Source organism: Plutella xylostella, chromosome 7 (assembly GCF_932276165.1).
Source record: "Plutella xylostella chromosome 7, ilPluXylo3.1, whole genome shotgun sequence".
In the NCBI taxonomy this organism is placed as follows: Eukaryota; Metazoa; Arthropoda; class Insecta; order Lepidoptera; family Plutellidae; genus Plutella; species Plutella xylostella.
Window position 1 is genome coordinate 9,317,759 of NC_063987.1, and position 25,666 is coordinate 9,343,424.

Consider the following 25,666-nt stretch of genomic DNA (forward strand, 5'->3'; position numbering starts at 1 on the left):
CTCTGAATTGGACTTGGCTTTGTTTGTTTGAACTTGTTCATTAGTTTTGGTTGTCTTCGGTGTTCCGGGTTTCTCATTAATGTTTGTGTTGACTTGTTTGTCGGATTGGTGATTAGATTTGGCGATTCAATCGACGTCCGCCTCTTTAGGAGGCAATATTATTCATGAACAACCTTTCCCAGAAATGGAACGAAAAACATGATTTTAATTAAGTGTTATTTTGAGTGACGCAAATCAAGATAAAGAATAATAATGTTTTTTTTTTAACTGGTATTCCTAAATGAATGAAGAAGAAAAAATCCAACCACTTTAGTGTCAAAGAATAATAAAATTGCTAACCATATTTTTTTGTGTGGGCAATTTTTTCTGTTATCTAAGTTAGCATTGTCGGACTCTACTAAGTATAATACGTGTATTTCTATGCAAGTTTCCACAAAGCGCCAGAACCTGACAGCCATCGCCGCTGTCGCACGCATCTGTGCACCAACTTGTCGGCCATTTTGTAACCTATAGAACTATCGCGATGATGTTATGTAACTGGGGAACTTTGAACTTTGACCGCACTATTGATGTAACCCGGCCAATTAGAGTAGAATTGTGCTCCTGAGATTTAGGTTTAGGGTATACATAGTAGCGTTTAAAATAATGGTAGAATATTATATAGGCATATCCTAAGAGCCTATTTTGATCCATGTAAAATCGGTAATTCAGTTAGGTGATTCTGTTAGTTAACTAATAAGTACACGGTGATTGCAAAATGTAATTCAATAATAAGTTTTTCTATTTGATATTAGCATCCACAGTGTATTTCTCTACAAACTTACCACTAGCCTGTGCCCATACAATGTATGACAATGAAGGACCGTTCGTTCTTACCAAAACGCCTTTTCACCTAATAATTTGTTTATTCTGTGATACAGTTATCAATTTATATCACTCGCTGGCTGTATCACGCCCGAGTTCTAATAATCATAACTCCCACCGCCCATTACGCTCCAGAACATGCCGTGTAATCATAACATAAACCTGATTTATGCTCTCATATATTTGTATGTTCGTCGACGTACAATGCTATTGGACAATTCAGAAATGGTAGCAGCTAACAATAGGTCCCAATGGAGCCTTAAGGAGAGATGCGCAACCCGTCGCGGCGATAAGTTCGTATATTAGACGTCTTAGGGTGAATTCGTCCAAACATCACGTTACACGAGAATAACTATACCGGAATTAAAATTATACGCGAGTAAATATCTAGGATAAGTACATTTGCATTCTACCAAGTTATACCATGATTAAATTGAATGAACGAGGAACGAAACTGTAATGCAACTAAAATAAAAATAGCTGCGTTTCAAAGCATGCAATAGAAATGACATGCCAACTTAGTTTGAATGGATTATAAAAGTATGAAATTGTTTATGTTTTAATATTTTATTCGCTGTTGTTATTCTGAGACTTTGCCTTTAAACGTACTTTTGTTTATGTTTTGACAGATGTGTTTATATGTCATTATGACTGTTTTCTAATCAGCTGATGTGCTGCCGCCATTACAAAATTACTCTCGGATAAGCTCGTTACACGGTCAATTTTGGCGGTATAACATTTTATTCTTGGGATAAGCTACTTATCTTGGTTTCAGGTTTGGTAGAATGAAAAATCTGCTTACTCGAGAGTAAACTACCAGTTACTCGCGAGTAAGCAGTTACTCGACGTTGGTCGAATCCGCCCTTAAAGGATAAAGGAAATATCGTGAAGAGATTAGCATTGCTTTTGTCGACATCTGTGCTAGAAGCTCTGTTAAAGTTTTGTGTAGTGCAATGGAACCGTGTTTGTTTCTAAAATAAGATTAAGTATGTTTTCATTTGAAATATCATCAGAAATAGCCAGAACTTCTTTATAATTAATACTTTCCTGAAAATTTCAAGTAGGTACCATTATTCTTCCACAAAGCTACAACTGACAAACAGTTTTATACTTGCGAGCTTTTAAGATCTTTAAATTCTTATTATTTTATCCTCATCAGTTTTTTTTAGGATCTATTATTTAATTAATCGAATGATGCTTGATAGCCGTCGATGACCCTGTTTATTATTAAAGTTTATATGGGTATATAGCAGATTTTCCTCATTTCAATATGTTTTTATTCTATTGTTTCAATTTTACGAAACACATCAGAAAACAAATTCTTGTCTTTTATAAGTCCAACATACTTTAATTCAATTTGGTAAGAACTCTTCAAATCTAAAAATATTTTCCATATCGTGTTCCCATTATAAATTCACCGAATAGAAAGTGCCGAAAGCTCTCTCACGACAACATTGTGAACTACGTTTGGATCGCGTGCTCTTTGTAATTCAATTGGCTACAACCTCATATTTCACGTTTCTTCTCTTTTATTTTCTGTAGGTACCATTTGCGTTATCATTATCATAAGTTCTTCTAAATTATGTTATTTCTCTTCTTTCCTCTTACTTTGCGTTGTTATTTCTGGCCAGTGTTCTTGTACTTACTTCTTCTGAGTGTCTCGTGTTTTGCCCTCATCTTCGTCATCTTCACTTAAAAGTTGACAGAATACGTGACCTGCGAGACAATTCCCTTAACAATTTCCACGAACGAAAATAACCTCTAATTTGCCAGTCCAAAGTCGTTTCTTGTCTGTTTCGAGGGCAATTTGTATCCTCTTATTATGATGCAACAACAAAGTTTGCCAATTTTTTTGGCGAAATTGTCGCTTTATTTAATGTCAAGGGAGTTTTTATCCCGTAAATGGGGCATCAAACGTTTCTCGCTTACAGACGATGGTTTTAATTAAGGGTTTCTTAGTTGTTAATTGTTCTTTTATTGTTATTTGTCTACTCTGACTAATTACTTGGCTTTCTGTTGACCAAGAGTAATCGTGTTGTTGTTAATAAGTTGGTTGGCTCACTTAAATATGATTGTAGTGATCGTGAGGATACGATATTTCCCTGAAATCCAGGTATTGATAAGATTGCGTCTTTCGACCTTTGAACGGTTTTCTCAAAAAGGTTTCCTTTGATCCTGAGAGTGTGTGGAGTGGGTAGCGCCCTCTCAGGGATATCCAGGATGGGAGTAATTGGACGTTGGAATTCGGGAACCTATCAAATGTACTTTTGCCACCGAACCGAAGCACCGTTTTGGTTGAATACAAAACGTATTAAAAAGGTATAAGTTCCTACTTCGGCTAAAAGCGCCAGGTAGGTAATTTCACTAGAAACTTGTTTCAGCGTGCAGAATACTTATTTCTGAATATACCCAGAAATATTAAAAAAAACTGCAAGAGTTTTTTTTTCTGATGCGGGATGTCCAATTGTAAAGGTATTTATTTGAAATACTTATTTTGTTCCTATGGTGATTGTTTCTTTCAGTTTTTATTTCAAGTAGAACCTTTCCACACAACAAGACTGAAGACCCGAAGCTCATAAATATTCAAATATCGTTAGATACCCTACTTTATTTGTTCTTCTTGAACAATATAAGCACGCCCTAATGTATCGTTTATTTCGCTCTAATGAAATTACTGCGTAATTACTTTTTTATTGCATTAATTCTTGCGAGAAAATATATTTTCATTTTTACTTGCTCCTGAGTGTCTCCATTATTTTTTATTACCATCACGATGGTATGGTTGGCGTCTCTATTGTACACACGCTAATGGACCATTTATTTGAGTGAAACAAAATGTATCTTTAGAAATATGTTACTTTTATTGTTAATTGTGAAATAGGATTCTGAAATATACGGACTTTAGCTTGACTACATCGTAATTATACAATAGCTGTTCCAAAAGCTTAAGCTGTGTGCCCTCATTCCAGCTGTATGCCCTGATTCCATTTGTTATGGAATCAAATCGTCCTGCGTCATTAGTCATGCGTCCTGATTGTAGCACATCAGTCTTCATTCTCCGCGTCGACCGAAATTACTATTCACGCAAATCCCGCCCCTATTGACCGACTTCGAGTTATTAATCCTACGTTGAATGTCATTCAATATTCGCATTTATCGCCGAGGTGCTTTAGCTCTTTTACGTTTTTCTTCTGGTGAATATTGCCCCGTATTCTGCGTCGTTCGTAAGGTGAGTAATAAATCGGAGCGGAAGCGGGAGATGGGCTCTGCTATTGGTTATTGTTCCATTTCCGAGTCATCGCGCCTGAAACGACTTATTAGCACCGTCTCTGACGTAAATCCCAAATTATACTCCTTGTTACTATCCCAAGATTAATGAACAAAGCAATTTGCTTTATAACTTCGTAATTTAAATTAATTATCTCGCTGATCAAAAGCGCGAATTCCCTTTGCCCAGTAAAAATGGTGTTTATTCTCGAACGCGTGCGTCACAAAGCTCCGTCATAATTAAAACTTGCGGACTCAAAGTGCTTTGCGCTATACAAAAGCGCTTTCTCTCAAAGGACGTTTCAGTTCCGACGTAAAAATGGTTTTCGCACGCAGCGCCAGTATGTGACGAAATCAAACACGTGCTTTGTGACTACAGCGCGCGCCGACCAATCAGGGGCGCGACCGTTCGAAACGGCTATCGAATTAAAATTAAACCGCGCGTTGTGATTGGCCGGCGTAAGAGAGAGACGGCTGCGGCGTGCGAGCGGGACGGAGCTGGATCAATACATCGTCGGTTACGTAAGCGAGCGGCGGCCTTAAGGGACAGTTTCCTCAGTTATGTTCGCCCGCACATCGCACATTTTCGCCCGCAGAATCGCGGTTCATTCATACAATTTTCGGTCCTCTTTGTCTTCGTTACTTCATTTTCAACTGGTTAATTTCGCAGCCGCACTGCTGTAGCCGTTAGTTTTGATTATGTCATTATGACATAAGCACTTATCATGTTACAGCATACCTGAAACAAAATATTTATAAAATTATGTAAAAGCAAAAACTCATTCTATCCTAGGCTTTGGTATTGAAAATATTAATGACTTTAATTTTATTTCACTATATTTCAGTAGATAACACATTGCGCATTGGTGTTACAGAAATAAAATAAAAATACTCAAGAAAAACATATCATATTTCCGCCCCATATAATCTTAATATCCAATTGAATGGTCTTGTGACAAGCGTGTCTAACTAGGCTATAAAGGCTCATGTTGGAACCTTGTCTCGCTAAGGGTGGCCCAAATTGCTCCCTTGTAAATGAACACTTGTAACACGAATATGCAAGCTAGCTGAGCCTATACATTTTTACACATATATGTTTAATAATATATAATCACCGAAGGAGTAGTCAGAGGTGACTTGAAAGTGAGTCACCCGCTTTTCGCATAATTTTACACATCTCTGTTTAATATACATATAATCCCCGAATGAGTAGTCAGAAGTGACTTGAATTGAAAGTGAGTCACCCGCTTTTCGCTGTACATTTGCTCCCACGAGATAGGTCGCGAGCCGTATCGCAGTTTGCTGCAACAGCTATGGGGTGAATCATGAAGTCACTTAAACATTCACACAGATAATTTTATGCAGATACAGTGGCACCGGTATACTAGATATTAAAAAATATATATTTATTAAGAATAAAATGTGCTACTAATTATAATAATTACGCGACTGTTGATAACAAATTTCAATACTAAAACTGAAAAGAATTTTACGGCTACGGGCTACGGGCTACGAGTTTCGTAGCGCGTAGCGGCTACGACGCGGCGTAGCAATGGCTACGGCGGCGGCGGTGGCGGATGTACAATCAATTTAATCTACTTGGCATTTTTGTAATATTAAGAATGACCAGTTGTGTCCTTATCTTTCAGATGTGTCACTTTAACCTGGGACACCCTGTATTATTCTATTCATGCCCTATTCTATTCTCTACTCACACGCAATAAAAGCTAGAGTAAGTACTTTTTTTTTTTTTTTTTTTTAAATTTTATTCATCAAAAACTTACGACTATTTTTAACAATTTGTTTCGCCAAACTGGTAACAGTTTGTTGGCGGTACGCTCTTATCATATACCTACCGACATCATCATCATCATCAGCCAATAATCATCCACTGCTGGACATAGGCCTCTCCCAACCTACCGACATACATATAGGTTTTTTTTCCAATAGGTGAGTTGGATTCTCGTTGCCCTCTGTAAGGTCCAAATTGAAACCTTCATCAATCCCTGTCAATTAGGGTCCTCCTCAGCCAGCGGTTGGACTGGACCGGGCCAATTAGGTGTTCCGTTGACATAAATTTACGCGTTTGTTAGGGCCACCAACAAAACTTACCCTCAAATTCATAGAACTTATTGTAAATTTACAACAAGGTTAAAATTGATTTTGAATCACACGAGTTTCGACTCTTAACGTCAGTGAAAAGCTTGAAATTCGTATATCATAACGTCAATTTTAAGCCTATTGTAAAGTGTCAAAAATCTCTATGAATTTGGGCGCTAGACACATGCTTAACGCTGTCAGTTTGCTATCAAACGCTTTATTAAATGCTGTTTGGACCGCACTGTACATATTTCACCGTACAGCCGGCACTCTCAGTTAGGTATTCAAAGCGGAGAGCGAGCACTCACAGAATGTCGCTGTATTTTTAGAACTGTCCACTTTGGAGCAGTTTTTTACCTTCACACTTTTTCTGAGGGCCCTTCCGAATGTATTCCTATGTTTGACTTTCGTCTCTACTGCGCTGGAATAGAGTTTACTTTTGCTAGCTCGTTGTTGTGGGAGTCTTTATGAATATTTTTGTCGGTGTCAGGGTAATATTCTCAGTTTGTTACGTTGCTCGAAAGAGTTGGTAAAGGGATTTTGTTTCTTGTTTTTATCGTGTTACTTAGTGAATAAATGAGTTCACCTTCTTTAATAGACTACATTTTTAGTTTATATTAAAATAAACATGATTTTTCAATCATGGTTTTATGTTTAATCTAATGACAACCATTGTACCAATGAATAAAGTCACAAATCTTCTATCCGAACCAATTCAAAGTAAGAGCTCAGTGGTAGAAGTGTAGTGTTATTTGTCGCAACTTTTCTTTTGCACAGACACTCCATCTAGTTGGCATTAAAATATCTTTGGTATGTTCGAAACTACATAATTATTATATACATATGTAGAATTTATTTAAGCAGATACATAATAATATTAAATAAACTAATAATAGAAAACTTATATTTAACCAGATGTATAGGGAGTCCCGCTTCTGACAGATCAAACGTATGTAGCTAAATTAGTATTTAAATAAAATGTATGTGTGTTAAATTTTTCATCTGTTTGTTTCAGGTAAGTACTGTAAACTCACATGCAAGTAAAATAAATAGGAAATGATTCAACCAGAGGTAAGTTTTTGTCACCTGAGCCGCGAGCACAGGATTCGATACTATTTTCGAATCTACACAAACATAATGGAAAAAACAAATGCCACTTTTGGAACTAACAAATTTGCCTTACATTTTGACTGTGACATTTGACGATACGCAACGCAAACGGAGGTTTCGAATCCTGTGCTCGCGGCTCTGCGCAGCGAGCACCGGATTCGATACTATTTTCGAATTTTATTTTATTTTATTTTATTTATTAAAACACAAAACGGATTACAATTAATACATCACAATAATATGATTACGTACTATAAATTTAGATCTGAATTGAAATCCAAAATATGTGTTTACAGCATAATTAATTTAAACAAATCGTGCTTATGCTTAACCTATAGTATAACTAAGCAACTAAAAGACTTACACTAAATAACAAAAATGGTTGAATGAAACCAGAAATGGAGAAAAAAAAAGAAGAAAATAATAATAAAATTAAATTAAAGGTATTTGTATCTATTTAGTCTATGCGTCTGAGCGCATCTGCCAAGGATCCCTTAAATTTAATATAGTTCGCAACATAAATATCTATATTAGAGTCTATTGACACAATGCTGTTGTAGAGTCTGCACATTCGCACAATAGGGTTGTAAAACGAGGTGTTGTTAATATAGGACCTAAGGGCAAACGGTTTAAAAGCTCGAGTTCTATTATTTGTGTTGAAAGACAGTAGTGACAAAAGATAGCTGGAGTCAATACCATTGTATTGATTTGAATCTACACGAAGGGTCACTTTTACCAAACGCTAAACGTATTTAAATCAAATTTTAAATACATTTTGTACTAACTGACAGACGTATGACAGGCTACTAATAATAAAATAATAATACGTTTAGCGTTTGGTGAAATTCCACCTAACATATGGAAAAAACAAATGTCGCTGGTCAACGAATACTTTTACCAATTTCGTTTTCCGAAGCCCAATCTAATATCTATTCATTCTACCGTCTATTTTTCGGGTGAAAATTGAAAACTATTTTCGATTAAAAGTGAAAAAAACATTTAGGTCTGAAAGTTTCACCGCGACCAACATTCGGCCTGGGTCCGAATTTTTATTCGACGCCTGCAATTCCAATTAAAAATGGCTACCTCAGGATTGGTATATTTTTATGGCTTAGCTTCTTGGATACATTTTGTTCATGGCATTAAGATCCCATTGATTTTCCTTTTCCAATAAGTGGAATTGTGTTTATACTGTGTTTTGTGTACAATAAAGTATTCATAAGATAAATGTTATATCAGCACAATTAATCAAATATTTAAAGTAAAATACAATAGTATGAATCTGGCTGCTTCTAGCCTTCTAGCTAAATACGATTGAAGTCCAAATAGCTATCTTTTATATTACCTAATTTTTTACCACACATCTTTCTTTTACCTTATTGCGGTACCTAAAACCTGTAAATCACGTAGCATTACTTCAAATAACCGGTAATTGTTAAGAAGTATTTTCGAAATTTCCAGTGATAGTGTTCAAGCAGGGATGGACACGGAAACGCAAGCGTGAACCATCTGTGCATGAAAGCGGAAACACTGCAGAAAGCTAATGTTATTTTCCAGAACCTCCTGCTAAATTGGCATCGTCCAACTTGGAGGTTATAAACCGACGGCGCCGTGCAGACTCGAATTATTATCGTATTTAATTTGTGCAGCTCCGTCTGAACTTCGCCCATAAACGGTGGCTCCTAGTCCGGAGCTGCAGAGAAAATGTTCTGTTAGGATATTTTTTGGCAATGTTTTTTATCGTATGGACTTCTTGATGAATATGGAAAAACACACACACACACACACACTCACGCCTTGTACTAATGTACTCCCTTGCGGGGTAGGCAGAGGTGCATTGCTGCACCCACTTTTCGCCAGAGTGTTATGTTAGTCCCAATGTAATAGGGAGCGGGCCTATTGCCATTTTACGGGCACATCCAAGACCCGAGAACAAATATCTGTGACAAATATCTGCCCCAGCCGGGAATCGAACCGGGGACCTTCGGCTCAGTAGTCAGGGTCACTAACCACTACGAAAAAAATGCAACGTTATTTATTAGGTTTAGTTCAGAGAGATAGTCGAATATTTTAAATACTTTCCAGTAGTGGTCTTATGATTTCTGATGATGATGACTGAACAGTAACTACTGTACCTACCCTACCTAGCCAACCCCTAAAAACCTGCAGTTGCACCTAATTTAGTTGGCTAGGTATTATTAAATAAGGAGAAGTATATTTTTTCTCCTTACAAAGTTTAATATTAAATGCAACGTTAATTTCCATTACTGAAACAGCCATTTTATCTGTTCCCTACCGCCTGGACTAGAAATTGCTTCTTCCGCTTCACTTATAGTTTCCAGCTCGTAACTTTATTAAAGTGAATAAAACAGGATGAATACTAATTGCCGTCACTCACTTCGGAATGTTCCATCTTTTGCAGATGGCATATTACCTACCGTATATCGTCAGTATACCATACACCATCATCGATAAAGTATTTTGTTATTACCTTCTTAGACTTTTGAGCGTGATTTGTCGGTGCTTGGGTTTTACGAGAGACCTGCCCTGTGTGTGTACTCGTATATCCATTCCTTTTTACGCCCCGTGTCATATTTTCATCTCCTTTCTGTAGCAAAGCGGCACTTTATATTTGCTTACCAAACAAAATGTCTCTTCCCTCTTCTACCCTTTCAACGCAGCGATAGTGAACAAAGACACTCGAGACCTCTTATCTGAAAAGACTGAAAACTTGGAACGAGCTGCGTAATATCCATTCAATATTTAAATAAAAACTTTCGCCGTCACAAACGTTCGTAAAGCATACGAAGGAAAGCTGTTGAGTTGTAAAAGTTGAATGAATATGAAATACAAACAACTTTCACAAGTCTCAAAGGTAAACTCTAACGAGTAGCAGCCTTTAAACTTCGTACAATTTTAATGTCAGTGTTCCTTGCGTCGTCTGCCGTCCTTCAGCAACTGCCTTTGAAATATTGACTGACGCTAGTCAAAGAGCTGCCGGCGCCGCCTTTTCAAAGAACCGGAATGTTGTAACTACTTCCTGAAAGTAATTTCCATCGATCGTTCAGGTCACTGTAATTCCACGACAACTTAAATGTTCCGTAACAATTTGTCTGAATGATCTAATTCCTTATTCACGTTTACATGTTCACAGTGTTTTATAATGTTCAAAAATATAAATAATTTGTTTCAATTTATCTTGTACCTTCATATGTCTACATAATGCTAGTTAATTATATAATCTGTGATGGTTCTAAATATATTGCAATTAGTGATATCTGCTTCATTTAATTTATAAGTAATGAAATTGGTAGTTGCGTAGAGGGACCAATTCTGAAACAACAAATTTTATTTTATTGCTTCAAACTTATAAACATTATTGACAAGGCCAACTTTGTAACTTTTTTTTTGTGATAACTTATTTTATTAGCCTTCATTAAAGTCTTCCCGTTACACTCAACTTGTCTTCACCACAACTATCGTAGGCATACTCTTCCATCATTACGGCGGCTTTACTCGGCATTTCCTCTTTGCTTTTAGTTGCTAAACCAATTTGCAGTTCAATTTCCGCTTTGTCCTCGGAAAGCTTCTGTCAAAGGCTGTTACATTGTAAAGCATAGTAAAAAGTGAGGCCGCGTCGGGCCAATTTATAGTTTGGGCGCCCCAACGTTTGATCTATTGGAGAGGGAACAAATGAGTTTAATGTTACTTGAGTTGAGCGTCATAATGAGGCTCAGTTCTGGATGAGTTTATCTCTATAGTCTTAGTTTACAAAATTGTGCCCTAAAGATATGATGTATGTGATTTCAGACGTGAGCTTATGTTTATAAATGTTGATAAGGTAAATCCAATTTCAAACTGTGTATTTTGTTGTTCGAAGAAGTAATAAAAAAGACTTTCATCAACGATGTTACACAAAACAATAAACCTGATAAAATATTCCCAATATTTCCATTGGACCAATGTTAAAAATATTTGTAAATAAAAGTTTTTTTTTACAATCAAACTGGAAACGCCGAGATTAAATTATTTGGCAGGCAAACCATTTTAATCTACATAGCATCCTTGATTTACGGGGTTTTTTTGCTGCGTAAATATTGCACATAGTTAAACGTATTTGTGGCTGATTCAAATACCTATTTACCAGTACACACATATTCTGGGTTCAAATTCAAATTCAAATTCAAATGGTTTAATCGACGTAAAATTTTACAATTATTTGTCGATAGTCATCTACCACCATTTCACAAAGGCCCCGTCATCATTGAGAAGGAAAGAAATGGCGAAAGAAACTCCTCGAGCATCTTTTCAACTTTTTCCTTATAATCTATTACAATTTTTACTTATATCTAGTACCTACAATTTTACTTAAGTACCTATATCCATTTCATTTTTTCAATATTCATCTATAAGTTCATCTATAAGTTATGCTTTTTCTCTTTAAACAGTGTAAGTGCATGTCAAGTAAACGAAGCGATAATCGAATTTTCTGCCATGTATGATGCAAATGCAACTTTATAATCTGAATCATATTTTAATTTTCTAAATGTTTTTTATTCTCAAAATGGTACTTCTAACTTTCAACGCTTGGTCTTGCGCAATTATGCCGATGAGTTTTATCATCGGCATAATTGCAAAAACGAGTTAATCTGTCCAAAAGTGGGTTTATTTCGAGAAGGACTGGCTAAATGAAGATATATGACGCGCTCTCGAGCCCCGCCGGCGCCATTGTCCTTGCAGCTGAATATTCAACATTCTATTAAAGAGATTTGTGGGCGAGCATTACGAGGTGCTTCTCGTAATCACCTCTAGTTTCAGAACGAACTAGAGTTTCAGTGCAAGGAATTAATATGCGAATTATGAGAAAAGAGCTGATATGACACTGAAATTTTGTGGTGACAAAGAAACATCTTTTAAAAATGTCGTACGAAAATAAATAAGTTTTTTTTGGCATTTTTGATGAAATGTGAAACGAGTTATTGGCAAAACTGTTGAATTTCACGTTATGTATTTATTATTGGCCGTGGCTGAACCACTAACAAACACTATTAAAGCAGACGGTAGTCAGATGCGGCTAATACAAGACTATCAAAATAACTGTTCCACCGTTATCTCTGTGTTAATGGTTAATGAAATGTGTTGAAGACCCTTGCAGCCGTCCGCCGTAAACTCTTGAAGATAAATACGAATCGTTATTGCTTTGATTGTAATGAAAAGGTATATGAGACTGAAGCACTTTGCAGAGCTGTAAAAAAGGCTACTGTTTTTCTGTGAACTCTCCTCGATATTCTATTTCCATTTTCTCTGTCGACACTATGTTTCGGTGTCAAACATCATCTCCAGAGTAACTCCAGTTCAGGGAATTGTTACGATTCACCTCCCAAAGGGTAGTCTCTATTTCAAAAGCAGCATCGACCTCATTTCTCACGAGTTTTTCTCGCAAACAAAAGTAATGTGCACCAGTCGCAGCATCGATCTTTCCGGACAGCCGCCCCATTAATAATAGCTGTGCTGTATACTGCGATACTCTGTCTCCCTTTTGTTTTGTCTGCGTTCTTTGTTCTCGGCTTATGTTTGTTGGATTAGAGGCTGTATGGTGTCGGTTATTGATATTTTTTGCTATGAATTTGTGGTTCATTATTTATTTATTTTATTTATTTTTATTTTTATTTATTATAAATTACACAAAGTTACATTTTATATAAAAAGACAGTTACAGTGTGACAAAAACCAGTTTAGGTTTGACCGCACACCGACATTCGCACGGCTTCACTCATTATATTACATTGTACATTGGTCTTAAAATACTTAAAGATAAGGCTTACATTCTAACACATTATAAATAACATCGAGTCCGTGATGTTCTATGATGAATAACATGCAAGAGTAGTTGTTTGTGTAGACACACTAGGTGATTATTTTACATATTTATGATTGTAAGAAGAAAAGTGTAAGTTTGTTTTTAATATTACTGGTTGTTATTTGTTGTCTTATATTTAGCGGGAGTTGGTTTATTAAGGTAGGTATTTGGTATTGCAGTAGCTGTTTTCCATATAAATTACGATACTGGGGGACTTGTAGTTTATTATTTAGACCGCTTCGGGTATTTTTTGGATTATGTATTACGTTTTGATATTTATGATTAAAGAAGTTATCGATCAAAAGGCTATATTTAACTTGGTTATGTATAGGTATTATTTTGCAGTGGTGGAATAGTTGGTGGTAGTTGTCTTGGTGCTTAATTTTAGTTTTAAATGGGACAATCGCTTTAATAATTCTTAGTTGTAGTGCGTATATGGAGTCTAGGTTTGTTTTACAAGTTCTGCCATAAGAACTAAGCCCATAGTATATGGTAGTTTCACCCAGTGCTTTATATAGCTGCAGCAGTATATTGTATGGGATTTTTTGTTTGATAATTTTTATTTTTGCTAGTATTGCTCGCAGTTTATCACATACGTGGTTGATGTGTTCTGTCCATTTGAGCCTGTCGTCGAATATCAGCCCAAGATATTTTTGTTTGCTGACGACTTCGACTGGTGGGCAACAACAATGTTGGTTGTCCTGCATGTGGAGGCAGCGGTGGTTGTGTACAATTAGTTTAGGTTCTGTGGTTATTCTATTTTGACTAGAGCTAATATACATCAAGGTTGTCTTCTTCGCATTGAGGACCAAACCTGCATCATGGGACCACTTGGTTAGTAGGGTGAAGTCACTCTGCAGTTGTTTTAAAGCCGTTTCTATGTCTTTACTGGCTGCAATGAGGCATGTATCATCGGCAAATTGGTAGATTTCACAGTATTTTATAAGTTTGACCACGTCATTTACATATGTTATGTAGTGCAGGGGACCCAAGACAGATCCCTGTGCTGTACCTTCAGATACTGCTATTTTTTTGCTCAGTGAGTCACCGACTTTAACTGTGAAAGATCTTTCTTTGAGATAGTTTTTACACCATTCGCCAAGAGGTCCCCGAATGCCGCAGTCGCTTAGTTTTTCACCCAACTGTAATCATAAAATGATTACAGTTTTTTATGTCGTAGACTCTGTCGTATATCCCACTTTAGCTTCAAAAACAGGCAATCAATAATGTTAACCCTACTACGGTACATATTCGCTATTCCACCCATCTTCAGGAACATACAAACGACGAATTTTATTAATTTATGAATTTGGAAACAATTTCCGAATCGTTTTCCAAAATGGAGTTGTGGTTATTAAGCTTTTATGGAAATCGGATGTCTTCTATCAAATATTGAAATTGAATCCGTTCTCACCAGTACTATCCGATAAGCTGTTAACTTCCATTGAGGTCTCTCGTGTGGGCGTGCCCAATGTGATCAGCATTTTTAACATCCAATATCGTTGGGACGGTTACATTGCAGCCTGTAACGAAAATATATTTAAATTTTCACTCACTAACAGACCCCTATAAACCCTGATTTCATAATTCCACCAGAGAGTTCAGAATGTATATCGAGAGGACTTCCAAGTGCCCGAGAACTTGTTATAAGATTTCAGAGTCTCCTTCGTTACGAGAGCAAACTCAATTTAGGTAAACGTTTCAAACTAACAGAATTAAGTTGCGGAGTGAAACTCTAAGTCCTCAGTTTGATGTGTGCCGTGAGCTGACAGGGCTTAGCGCAAGGGTTCTCGGGTAAACTGATTTTGATAGATCCTGCTAAAGGGTTCTATCAACTCTCGCGTAAGTGGATTTCCGTAAAGGTTGTTGATCTAGTTAATACTCACACACTTTGTTCACATGAATGAAATTGCTAGCGGAACCCAAGAGTAGGTTGGAATCAGGGTAGCACCCTAACGTGTCCATGTCAAACTCACAAACAATATTTTCTTTTCTTTTAGTAAGTTTTACGTTAAGGTTAGCGTAACAAATGAGATCATATCTTGTTAAAACTTCGCAGAGATTTAGCGATGGCCTTAATCTTTTACGCTGTGTCCACTTGAATTTGATTTCTTATCTTTTTTGCGAAGTTTATCTCCAGCCGTGACCTACAGTTTCTTTGGAAGATACTTTCAAAGCTTTTGTATGGCGTGTCACTTCATCTTGTTATTGTTTCTAACAAGTGGCTTGATCGTCAATATAATCTGAAGTGCTTAATTTAAAGCTTGTAAGTTTTGTGAATGTCCTTACTTTCCTTATTAATCCTCAATAAATAAAATATTTCGAACGGTTTATGATTTCTGTGTTTAAATTATTTTTTACAATCAAATCCTTTTCACACATTGTTAAGTACGTTTGTTGTTATGTTTTCAGATCAGTTCACGCCCAAACAGGTATTGAGATAAATTTTATGAAGCCGTATTTATTTTTCTCTGTTATTTTGCTGCCTCCAAATTGAATTAGTACAATTTTTCATATTCCACGAATCCAATTTCGTTTCGTTTCGCGCGTGATCCAGACTCTCCGTGGTGGCTGGTTTCATATAGGATAATAATTTTCATTTATTTTTTTTCCTCAACCTCTAGTATCACTGCTGGGCAAAGGTCTCTCATTTTCATTTATTCAATATATTTTATTTTTCTGTGTCTTTATATGTTTTGTGTTAGGAGTTACGGCATAGGTATACAAATATAACACATTGAATGTTCCAGTTGCGGAGCGGTGGTAGCTCTCACGCCAGAGATGCGGGTTCGAATCCCGGCGCTGACATGTACCAATGAGTTCTTTGAATTTAAGTACAATGTATACCATCGCTCTTACGGTGAAGGAAAACATCGTGAGGAAACCTGCATATCTAGATTTAGCACATCTAGATATGTGAACCCACCAACCCGCAGTGGACCAGCGTGGTGGGAAATTGTCCAAGCTTAGGAAGGCAGTTTAGACCTTGGGGACATGCACAAAGGTTCCACTCGAGAAAGCCAGGTGCAGTAGAGCTATCCGGAAAAAACGCAGCACATTCTATTCGATAGTCTATTCGAAAGTGCTGTCAACCTGTCAACAACAAAATGGCGGTGTATAGATTTGCGAAAGTTTGACAGCTATCATTCCATAGGTCATTGTCAGAATAATATTATGTAATCTGTGGTCATTCTTTTCGAAACTCATTCGAAAGGTAAAAAGTGTTCGAAAGTGCTGTCAAGTTGACAATAGTCGCACTCGCATTCGATTCTATTCGTTAGCTCGAATTTTCATGATACGGGTACAGGTACTGACACCCCCACAGAGAATAGAATAGAATAGAATGTTCCAGTTCAAAAATATTGTCTAAGTGCAGTGGAATTCATTATTAGTATCCGTCATAATCCTTTGCGGGATAATTCGGTATGTTAAGTAATTTTATGGTGATTGTTTTTATAATTTTAAATTTAAGTATGTTGGAATTTGAGACACTAATTTGAATATTTTTTTTTTTACTGCTCTCGTTAATTTAATAAAAAATAATTAAAGATCGGCTCTTCGACGATTTTATGACGTCATTCGCTACCATGCAGCCGCTGACGTCATCAAGATCGTAACTCTGTGAATATTTACACTTTAGATTGACAGAAGTGACATTTAACAATTGAACATTTTTATTCTCTTTGGTTGAAACTTTAACCTTGCGCAGCGTCTTGAAGGACAAATTATATTTTCATTTTTGATAAAATAATCGGAATCCTTGAATATTTTATATTTTTAAGAATGAGACACTTATTAAGATGATAATATCTCGAAACGGTTTTGGAATTAGCATCAATTTTTTTTACTTAACATACCGAATTAAAGGGTAGATTTTATTAGACATTACTTAATATTGCATTTTTATAAAATATTAATAAAAAAACCTTAGCATTCGTCCCATCTAGTGCACTTTAATGTTTAAACAGAACAAATTCCTGTTTAATATTTATTGCACATTTCAAAGCAGCGGAGCTTTCAATGCGGAGAGCTTTCGGTTTTAATATTCTAGTAAAAAATATTTTTTATTGAACATTTTCAATCGTAAAATTGTAGGGTGACCTCAATATTGAAATTGGATTAGAACTTGACCTACTTCCTCTCTCCGGATACTGAGGAGCCCCGCGTCAGCGGAGTTGCAGTTGACGGTAAATGATGGTTATCTTACTGCAGGTACCTTGATTCTAAATATACTGTCCCTTCACAGAGAAGATTGAAAGATTTTGGTGCAGTGATGTATAGCAGAGCGAGCATCATTTTTGTTTCCCTTTTCAATTTTATAATATGTAATGTTTTTAAAAACTATTCCAGTAGCCCGATCCGGAAAAAACAGTTCCCGTATCACGAAAATTCGAGCTAACGAATAGAATCGAATGCGAGTGCGACTATTGTCAACTTGACAGCAGTTTCGAACACTTTTTACCTTTCGAATGAGTTTCGAAAAGAATGACCACAGAATACATAATATTATTCTGACAATGACCTATGGAATGATAGCTGTCAAACTTTCGCAAATCTATACACCGCCATTTTGTTGTTGACAGGTTGACAGCACTTTCGAATAGACTATCGAATAGAATGTGCTGCGTTTTTTCCGGATAGCTCTACTGAGGCGCGAGCATAGGATTCGATACTATTTTCGAATCTACACGAAGGGTCGCTTTTACCAAACGCTAAACGTATTTAAATCAAATTTTAAATACATTTTGTACTAACTGACAGACGTATGACAGGCTACTAAATACATTTAGCGTTTGGTGAAATTCCACCTAACATGGAAAAAAACAAATGCCACTTTTGGAACTAACAAATTTGCCTCACATTTTGACAGTGACAGTTGACGATACGCAACGTTAACGGAGGATCGAAACTTGTGCTCACGACTCAGAGCTAACGTATAGAATCGAGTACGAGTATTCTATTCGAAAGTGCTGTCAAGTTGACAACACTTTTTAGTAGCAAGGCTACACATACTTTTGACGTTTGCTGGATTGGAAATGCAATGTAAAATTAAACTTATCGATTACAAGTTAAGTAAATATCCATTTTCCAAAAAAGCGTTATAAGTGATTAATTTGCTAACTAACTATCTATGAAGGAGTAAGTACCTATCTAATAATTAAGTAATAACTGTTGAGCATAGCCTTGCGTAAGCTTTGTCATTCTGACGCTGCAAGTAATTTAATATTCATCTGGAGCGTGATTCGTGTCACAAAAAACCCCGTCGCTTTCATCTCGTTTTCAGATTTTTACGAACGAGGTGTCAAATTGCGATTCACATGGCACTAAAACCCAAGCTACATAGTAAGATCGTTTCGAGATCGCAAAATGAATGAACGAATGGAGAATGACGCGATTCATGTCATTTTTTTTGAACTTTTTGATATCGCCTATCTGTCATATTTTGACGTTTAAGCGATTTTAAACTTTCGAAGAAAAGGGTGAAATTGTAAGATAGTTTTCAGAAAAAATACCTACTGCTAACAGTGAAATTGACCATGTACGCATCTCTCCAACATCTTCAAGCCATTTTTCAGCCGGACAGCCGTCCCTACGAGATACGTTTCCATCTTTACCGAATCCGTAATTTTCCTTTATAGTAAGCTTGTATTAGTGATATTTATTTGATTGGCGTGGGTTTTAGCCTGAGGCCCTCGCAGAATGAGGAAGAATATTTTTCCCTCAGTGTGCAAATTGTAAGTTAATGAATTAAACACATTGTAATGCATGTCTATTTTATTTATTGATAGAACTAATAAATTCTATGAATTATCACAAATACATATATTAGGTCCCTTTACCACTTAATAAAGCTACAGATAATGGCAATCAAAGATTAAATTGTCTTATTTTTTCTCATATTCTCTCTTATAGGTTGACTGTTACAAAATGCTTTTAGCCTTGTGTATAGTTATTAATACTTATATAATACAATATTTTGTTAACAATTATTAAACTATTATTGTATATAGGAACTTAGGTAATCAGTAATCACAGGTGCTCCTCTATTTGAATTGACGCATGAAGAAGAGGAAGAAGAGAGGCGTGAGGCCATTGAGGGCCAGGCGCAGGGACGGGATCCTCCCGCGCACCGCCAGTCTTGATTGTTCCTTTCATTAGCCTAGAAAAGACAAAATCAAAAGTTCAGTATGATATTGTTCTAAAAAATTACAGACACTAACAAAACTACACTGTAACATAAATATTCAACATCAGTTTTCCTAACACATTATTGGGGTAGCAATGAAGTTAAATTCTATTCTATTATTTAGCCAAACATTTAGGAATAACCTTTTTCCATATGAGGAGCCCCTGCTCAAGAAGCCTCTCATTGACTGCAGCCTGTCTGTTCATTGCTTCAGCTATTCATTGTGAGGGCTGAAGCCGTGGCCCTCTCATAACGCAGTTGTTCCATCTGCAACTCAAGCACATCGGCTGCTGCTTGTGTTCAACTTGTTCATGATTCTAAAACAATTCAAACAGAAATTGGATACATCGTAAATTACAATACCTTCTTGACTACAACCAGTAACATTTATATTTCAAAAAAAATAGGTTAATACATAGATACTTACATGTCTCAGTCGTATTTCTCTAAGTTAGTTAAACTTCCTTTCTTCTTATTTTCCAAAAAAACTACGTGGACACGAAAATGAGCAAAGAAAATCAATGTTTTTATCGAGAAAGAAAACATGGCGACTGTCAAAAGTGCCACAGGTTATGAATTTCTTCAACGTTGAATTAAAAAGCCGTTTCTTGATACTTGCTATCGAAACTAATTCCAACAAAATATATTGTAGGAACAAAATAATTTAAAACAATTAGTGGTAGTATTTATTATTTTTGCATGGCAATTAAAAAAATATAGTTTCATTCATTTCACTCAAGCCATCCAAATACGAACTAGCGATATGAAAACGAGATCAAAGTATGTGTGTTATGAATCGCGTTTTTGAACATTGCGGATTTCATCTCGTAACTCGTTCGTATCGTTTTACAAATATTTCGGTTGAGATGTGAATCGCGCCCCTGAGCTGCAGTAGCAGGTTCGCCATGAGCTGCGATGTCGTAAATTAAATCTTATCACACTTAATTTGTCGACTGAAATTACGTTTCTTGGCCTCCCGACGGTTATTTATTAGTGTTTGTTTTTATGGAAAAGAAAACACTGAGAAATTTGCTTTATCAAATAATTGGAATAAATGCAGAGCTGAGCAGAGAATATTAGATCGTGATCATTGATAGACCTAAAGACAGATATGAAAATGTCCGACCAGTATAATAGTAGAGTATAATCCTGATATTTTTTGTGCTCTCTAGAACCAGTTGAAAGTAAAGAGCCAAACGCAGTCTCTTTGCTTTTAAATATTTACATTTGTGACTCAAGAGGTTGAAAGGCTTTGCTTGAGAAGCTGAATGTCAAGAGTGTTCTCAGCATAAGTTCTCATAGTACACCAAACACAGAAAGAAAAAAAAAGACGAAAAGAGCGTATTGAGCGAAACCCTTAATAATATCTCATATAATCGCATCATCATCATCATCATCAGCCAATAATCATCCACTGCTGGACATAGGCCTCTCCCAAGGAGCGCCACAACACTTGGTCCTCGGCCTTCCTCATCCAACCACTACCCGCCACCCGCCTAAGGTCGTCAGTCCAGCGGGCAGGAGGGCGTCCCACGCTGCGTTTGCCTGTTCGTGGTCTCCACTCGACAATATAATCGCATAATACGAATGAATTTGTACGAACCATCTAGTCAAATCAGTGTATTAATATTGTTTTGTGTCTCGTATTGTTTTAATCTGGCTGGTTTCCGTTATTGGGTTGGGTCCGGGCATGTATTGTCCAATCAGAATATATCAGTGTTAATACGATGCCTAGATTGGATGAGGATATTCAATGCGGATTTCATTTGCGACAACACGGCATGATACACGCTTTGATTATATACGACCCTATAATCAAAGGATACATAGCATCATTCCGAATCACATCCGAGGATCATATTATAAGGTGAATGGATATCATTGTTTTGTTACTCAGTTTTAAGCTCAAGTCTCGAATTCATTTCCCGGCTCCTGTTTTAAACGATTAGATAATTCGCTTTTAAATAAATAACTAGTTGTATTTTACATTCCTTTTAATAGTTATGCTACTTAAACCACTCTTTATGTCCTGCGTTGCACCAAAATGAAAATTTATGAGACACGCGACCAAACAAACGCTTCGTTGGCAAACTTTTAACATATTTATCAGCGTTAGGGGTTTCTAAACTGAATGGCGCTACATTTTCTCACCACACACGAGATGAAATAAGTTTGCACTCAACTTGTAGTTCTCGCAACAATGTGACTTCCTGCGCTGTTCCGGCTACTGTCAGATAAAAGTTGCTCGTTACATTTTAGACTGCATCATAACATTATGCTGCTGTTTGTTGCAGCGCAAACAATTTGCACTGTTTATGTGAAGTTACGCGTGTTCCTCTTTTATACCTAGAAAGAGTTGGTTAGTTAAAAGTGTGAGTTGGAATTTGTGTTTGCATTTATAAACCTTTTTAAGTTTGAGGTGCGTATCTGTGTTTGATTAGAATTCATTTGTATAGTATTTTTTCTTCCAAATTTATATTTTTTCTTTTTCATTGTGGACTGTTTTGTATTCAATTTATCATCTTCGTGGGTTATAACTTCGTTCAGGTTTTCTTAGATTTTCATATTACTTGGTCTCTCCCTTACATGTTCTTCCTAATATTCGACTCCATTTATATGAAATACAACGCTAGCAGCTTCACCTTCAAAGTTTCGTCCTCGTCAAAGTATCAGGAATGGATTTGCAAACTACCCTCGAAGTTGTCGCTCACGTCTCGCGCCAACTGCATTATACAGAAGTTATACAACTCGGAATGAGAGTGCGACTGCCGTCGCTGCTCCTTTGTGTTGGATCTGCCCTTGTGTGTGTGTCGTGTTGCTACTACAAGTTGGTGTTATTATACCACTGAAGGATATCCAATTCATACATGTTACGTGTAGCTGAATAGCTTTTAAAGCGAGAGTACGTTCCTTATATATTCATTGATAGCCATTATTTTATTTGTTAATAAAAATAATTAAGAAAATTCTATCACAAATTTTATATAATGTAAAAAACAATTACTTTATTCGGTACGTTTCTACTAACTTGATTGTATTGATTACTTTAAAAACTTTAGGAACATTCAAAGTTAACCTAATGATAAAAATTCTGAATTCCGAAAGTACTTCTTCAAAGAAATGTAGACCGTTCCCTATTAGCATTTGTAATTTATATTTTTCTTTTCACTCCACGTCTAGCAACTTTTTTCTTCGCTCCGCTACGTCAAAGGACTATTTCCTCTCGATCGAGTTTCTCAGAATTCTATACCTTTTAGTAACGGCTGGAGTTGGTACAATTCTGTATACTATAGGACTTAGAAGGTACATGAAAATTATACACACTCCCTTTTAGATATGTTTGTTTTGGCTTTAGTTTTAACCGTCCAATTGCGTTATGAGAGTGATGGATGTGTTCTTGTGTACAGTGTGCTTTATCAAAACTCCATGCCACTAGAAAGCTACATGTAAATCATTTTCACAATGGCTTTGTCGATGACGATATTGCTTCCTAACCCCTTACTGCGGTATTGACATGTCTACAAGGGGAAGAAATATGTGTGAATGTATTATCCTAAGGGCGTAGAGACATTGCTCTGAGCTATAAATCCCCGCGATAGATGTGCTCTCGTAATCCTAGAATACCTAAGCTTAAGCTACGGTTTGATATATGGTGTAAAGGTGCCGTATCTTTTGTGATATAGGTATGTATCTTATATTCATTTTGGATTAATTCAAAAATTCTGTACTATATTATATACCCTATTATTTATCACTTGATCATTAATTATTGGTACAGTATTCAATGCTATTTCCGCTTCATTCAAAATTTAATCACTTTTAATGAACCCGCATTACTAATGAATGTTGCAAATTAATAGTAATGCTTTCACCAGCGATGTTTTCATCGGGCTTTGTTTGTTTTCAGCTTTCATTCGCTTGAGCAAATACTCCGATGTTTCCTCGTAATGCCTTTCAACCCTAATTGGACACGTTTTGTGGTTTCGTGCAGTAAAACTGAACCGCCCACTTCAATTTGAACATAGTTTCGTTATTGGAAAATTAACGCTCAAAAATATGTAATCTATTAATAATCTATTAATCGATAATCTTATCATAATTATATTACGTAAAGTTGGGAACACCTTCTTTTTGCGAAAGTACCTACCCTAACGATCCTTAATCAAATAGGTTACGCAAATTGATTCATTTGTTACTAACGTAATTTACGTAATTTCTATCAGACTCTCTGTTTTCCACATTCGATGTCACTCGACCCAGATGCGTGGCGGAACGGCGTGGGCGTCGGTCGAGCACCCTCGTCGTGTTTCCTGAAGCGTCCCCGTGCGCGGTCAGAAACCCTCCTTTTTTTCCACCATCAATTAACCTTTTAATTACAACGTCAACTTTCCGGAAAAAGGTTGGGTGAATGGCAGAAGCTATGATGTTACATGTTTTTTTCTTGTTACGTTGCTCATGTAGGTATGGGAAAGATATATTGACGATATTGTTTTGGTCTCTTTAAGTAATATCGGGTAATTTGAAACTTTTTGAGTACCTATTTAATTAATTATTATCGATTGCCGACAAATTGTTAAACAGTGTTTGTAGACCGTAAAACTGGACGTAAATTTAAAAACCAATTAACAAGAATGTTTGAAGAAGACTTAACAGCTGTTTGGTATCGGCGTCTCCCCCACAGTTAAACAAGTGAAAAAAAAACTCTTCTGGCCGACTTCAACAAATGTAAAGATATAATTTTTTAAAGAAGATGTAATTATTGCTCACCTACAGTTTGTTGAAGAAGAAAAGTGTTTCTGATTTATACAACAGTGTAATTAATCCATTCCAGCCTCCGCACAGGGGTCAAATTCTGCGAATTAATCTGATTGGTCCGGACTCTATTGTTTGCAGTCGATTGCTTTCTGTGTAGACTCAATGAATGAATCCACCGTATTAGCAATCTGTATTTGATCAGGATCTCTGTGTTTCATCCTGTTCAACTTCACAAAAATATTTACACTATTATTAAAATGTTTGATTGGGTATAGCAATTGAAATTGTAGCAAACCGTAAGCCAGATTATGCTTCACCGTACGGCAAAACCTTTAAAGTGAAGCAAAGCTCCGGGAAAACCTAGTTAAATCTATATTAGCACATTACATACAACTTACATAATATATGTAGGTATATGAATATAACTTTACCCTCATGCAAGTTAAATTAGAAACACCCACGCAGAATATTCTGTGGACAATTTATAGCGTGGCTACTGAAGCGAAAAGTTGACGGCATCCCACACAGAAATTTCAGTGTGTCCTTTAGTTCTTAACTCTGAGGGTTTGCGCAAAATTAGAAATGAAGCTGAATATACAAAGGACAAAGCTTTTTAAAAGCATCTCCTCTGCTTTTTTCGTCCTTGCTGTTGTTGAATCTTTTGTTACATTTTATTTACTTTCAGCTTCTTAAATGGTCTTCAAATTATATGTTTTGAAATGGCTGACGTTCTTCTAAATATCTGTTCGCCAGTACTTGTTCAATTGTTCATACGTTAGATTCGATTCGAAAAAAAAATATATTAATTTAAAATGACACTCGAATGTTCGATCCGAAACAAAAAAAAACAATCTTTTGAATTATTCCTACTCTCGCCACTAAACGATAGAACCTCGCCGAAGGGAAAAAGTAAAACATGGAAGGTGACCCAAGAGCAATTAACCATTTTCACAATTTCGGCCATCCCTGGCTGGTCCTTTATCTCTCGTGTAATTTATAGCCAGCTCATGAAATTCCCCCCTTTCATTATCGTTCCGTAATGACGTGGTTAGTAATGGAAACCTTTTGTTCACAGTATTATATTGGGTTTGAAAGAATATAATATACTGTATATCGTGGATGAATATTGATAGGTTGTGGTTTTGATGTTGGAAACCTTATTTTTAGGGTTCCGTAGCCAAAATGGCAAAAACGGAACCCTTATAGTTTCGTCATGTCCGTCTGTCCGTCTGTCCGTCTGTCCGTCTGTCCGTCTGTCACAGCCGATTTACTCGGAAACTATAAGTACTACAGTGATGAAATTTGATGGGAATATGTGTTGTATGAACCGCTACAAAAATATGACACTAAATAGTAAAAAAAAGAATTGGGGGTGGGGCCCCCCATACATGTAACTGAGGGATGAAATTTTTTTTTTCGATGTACATACCCGTGTGGGGTATCAATGGAAAGGTCTTTTAAAATTATATAAAGTTTTCTAAAAAACATTTTTCTTAAAGTGAACGGTTTTTGAGATATCAGCT

The 25,666-nt window shown here is 36.3% G+C and overlaps 1 protein-coding gene across 7 annotated transcripts in view; it reads left to right on the forward strand.

Moving 5' to 3' along the window:
- LOC105390826 (synapse-associated protein of 47 kDa) overlaps nt 1-25,666 on the forward strand; it is a 46,221-nt gene that overhangs the window by 12,327 nt on the left and 8,228 nt on the right. The gene's annotated exons all lie outside the window — the stretch shown is intronic.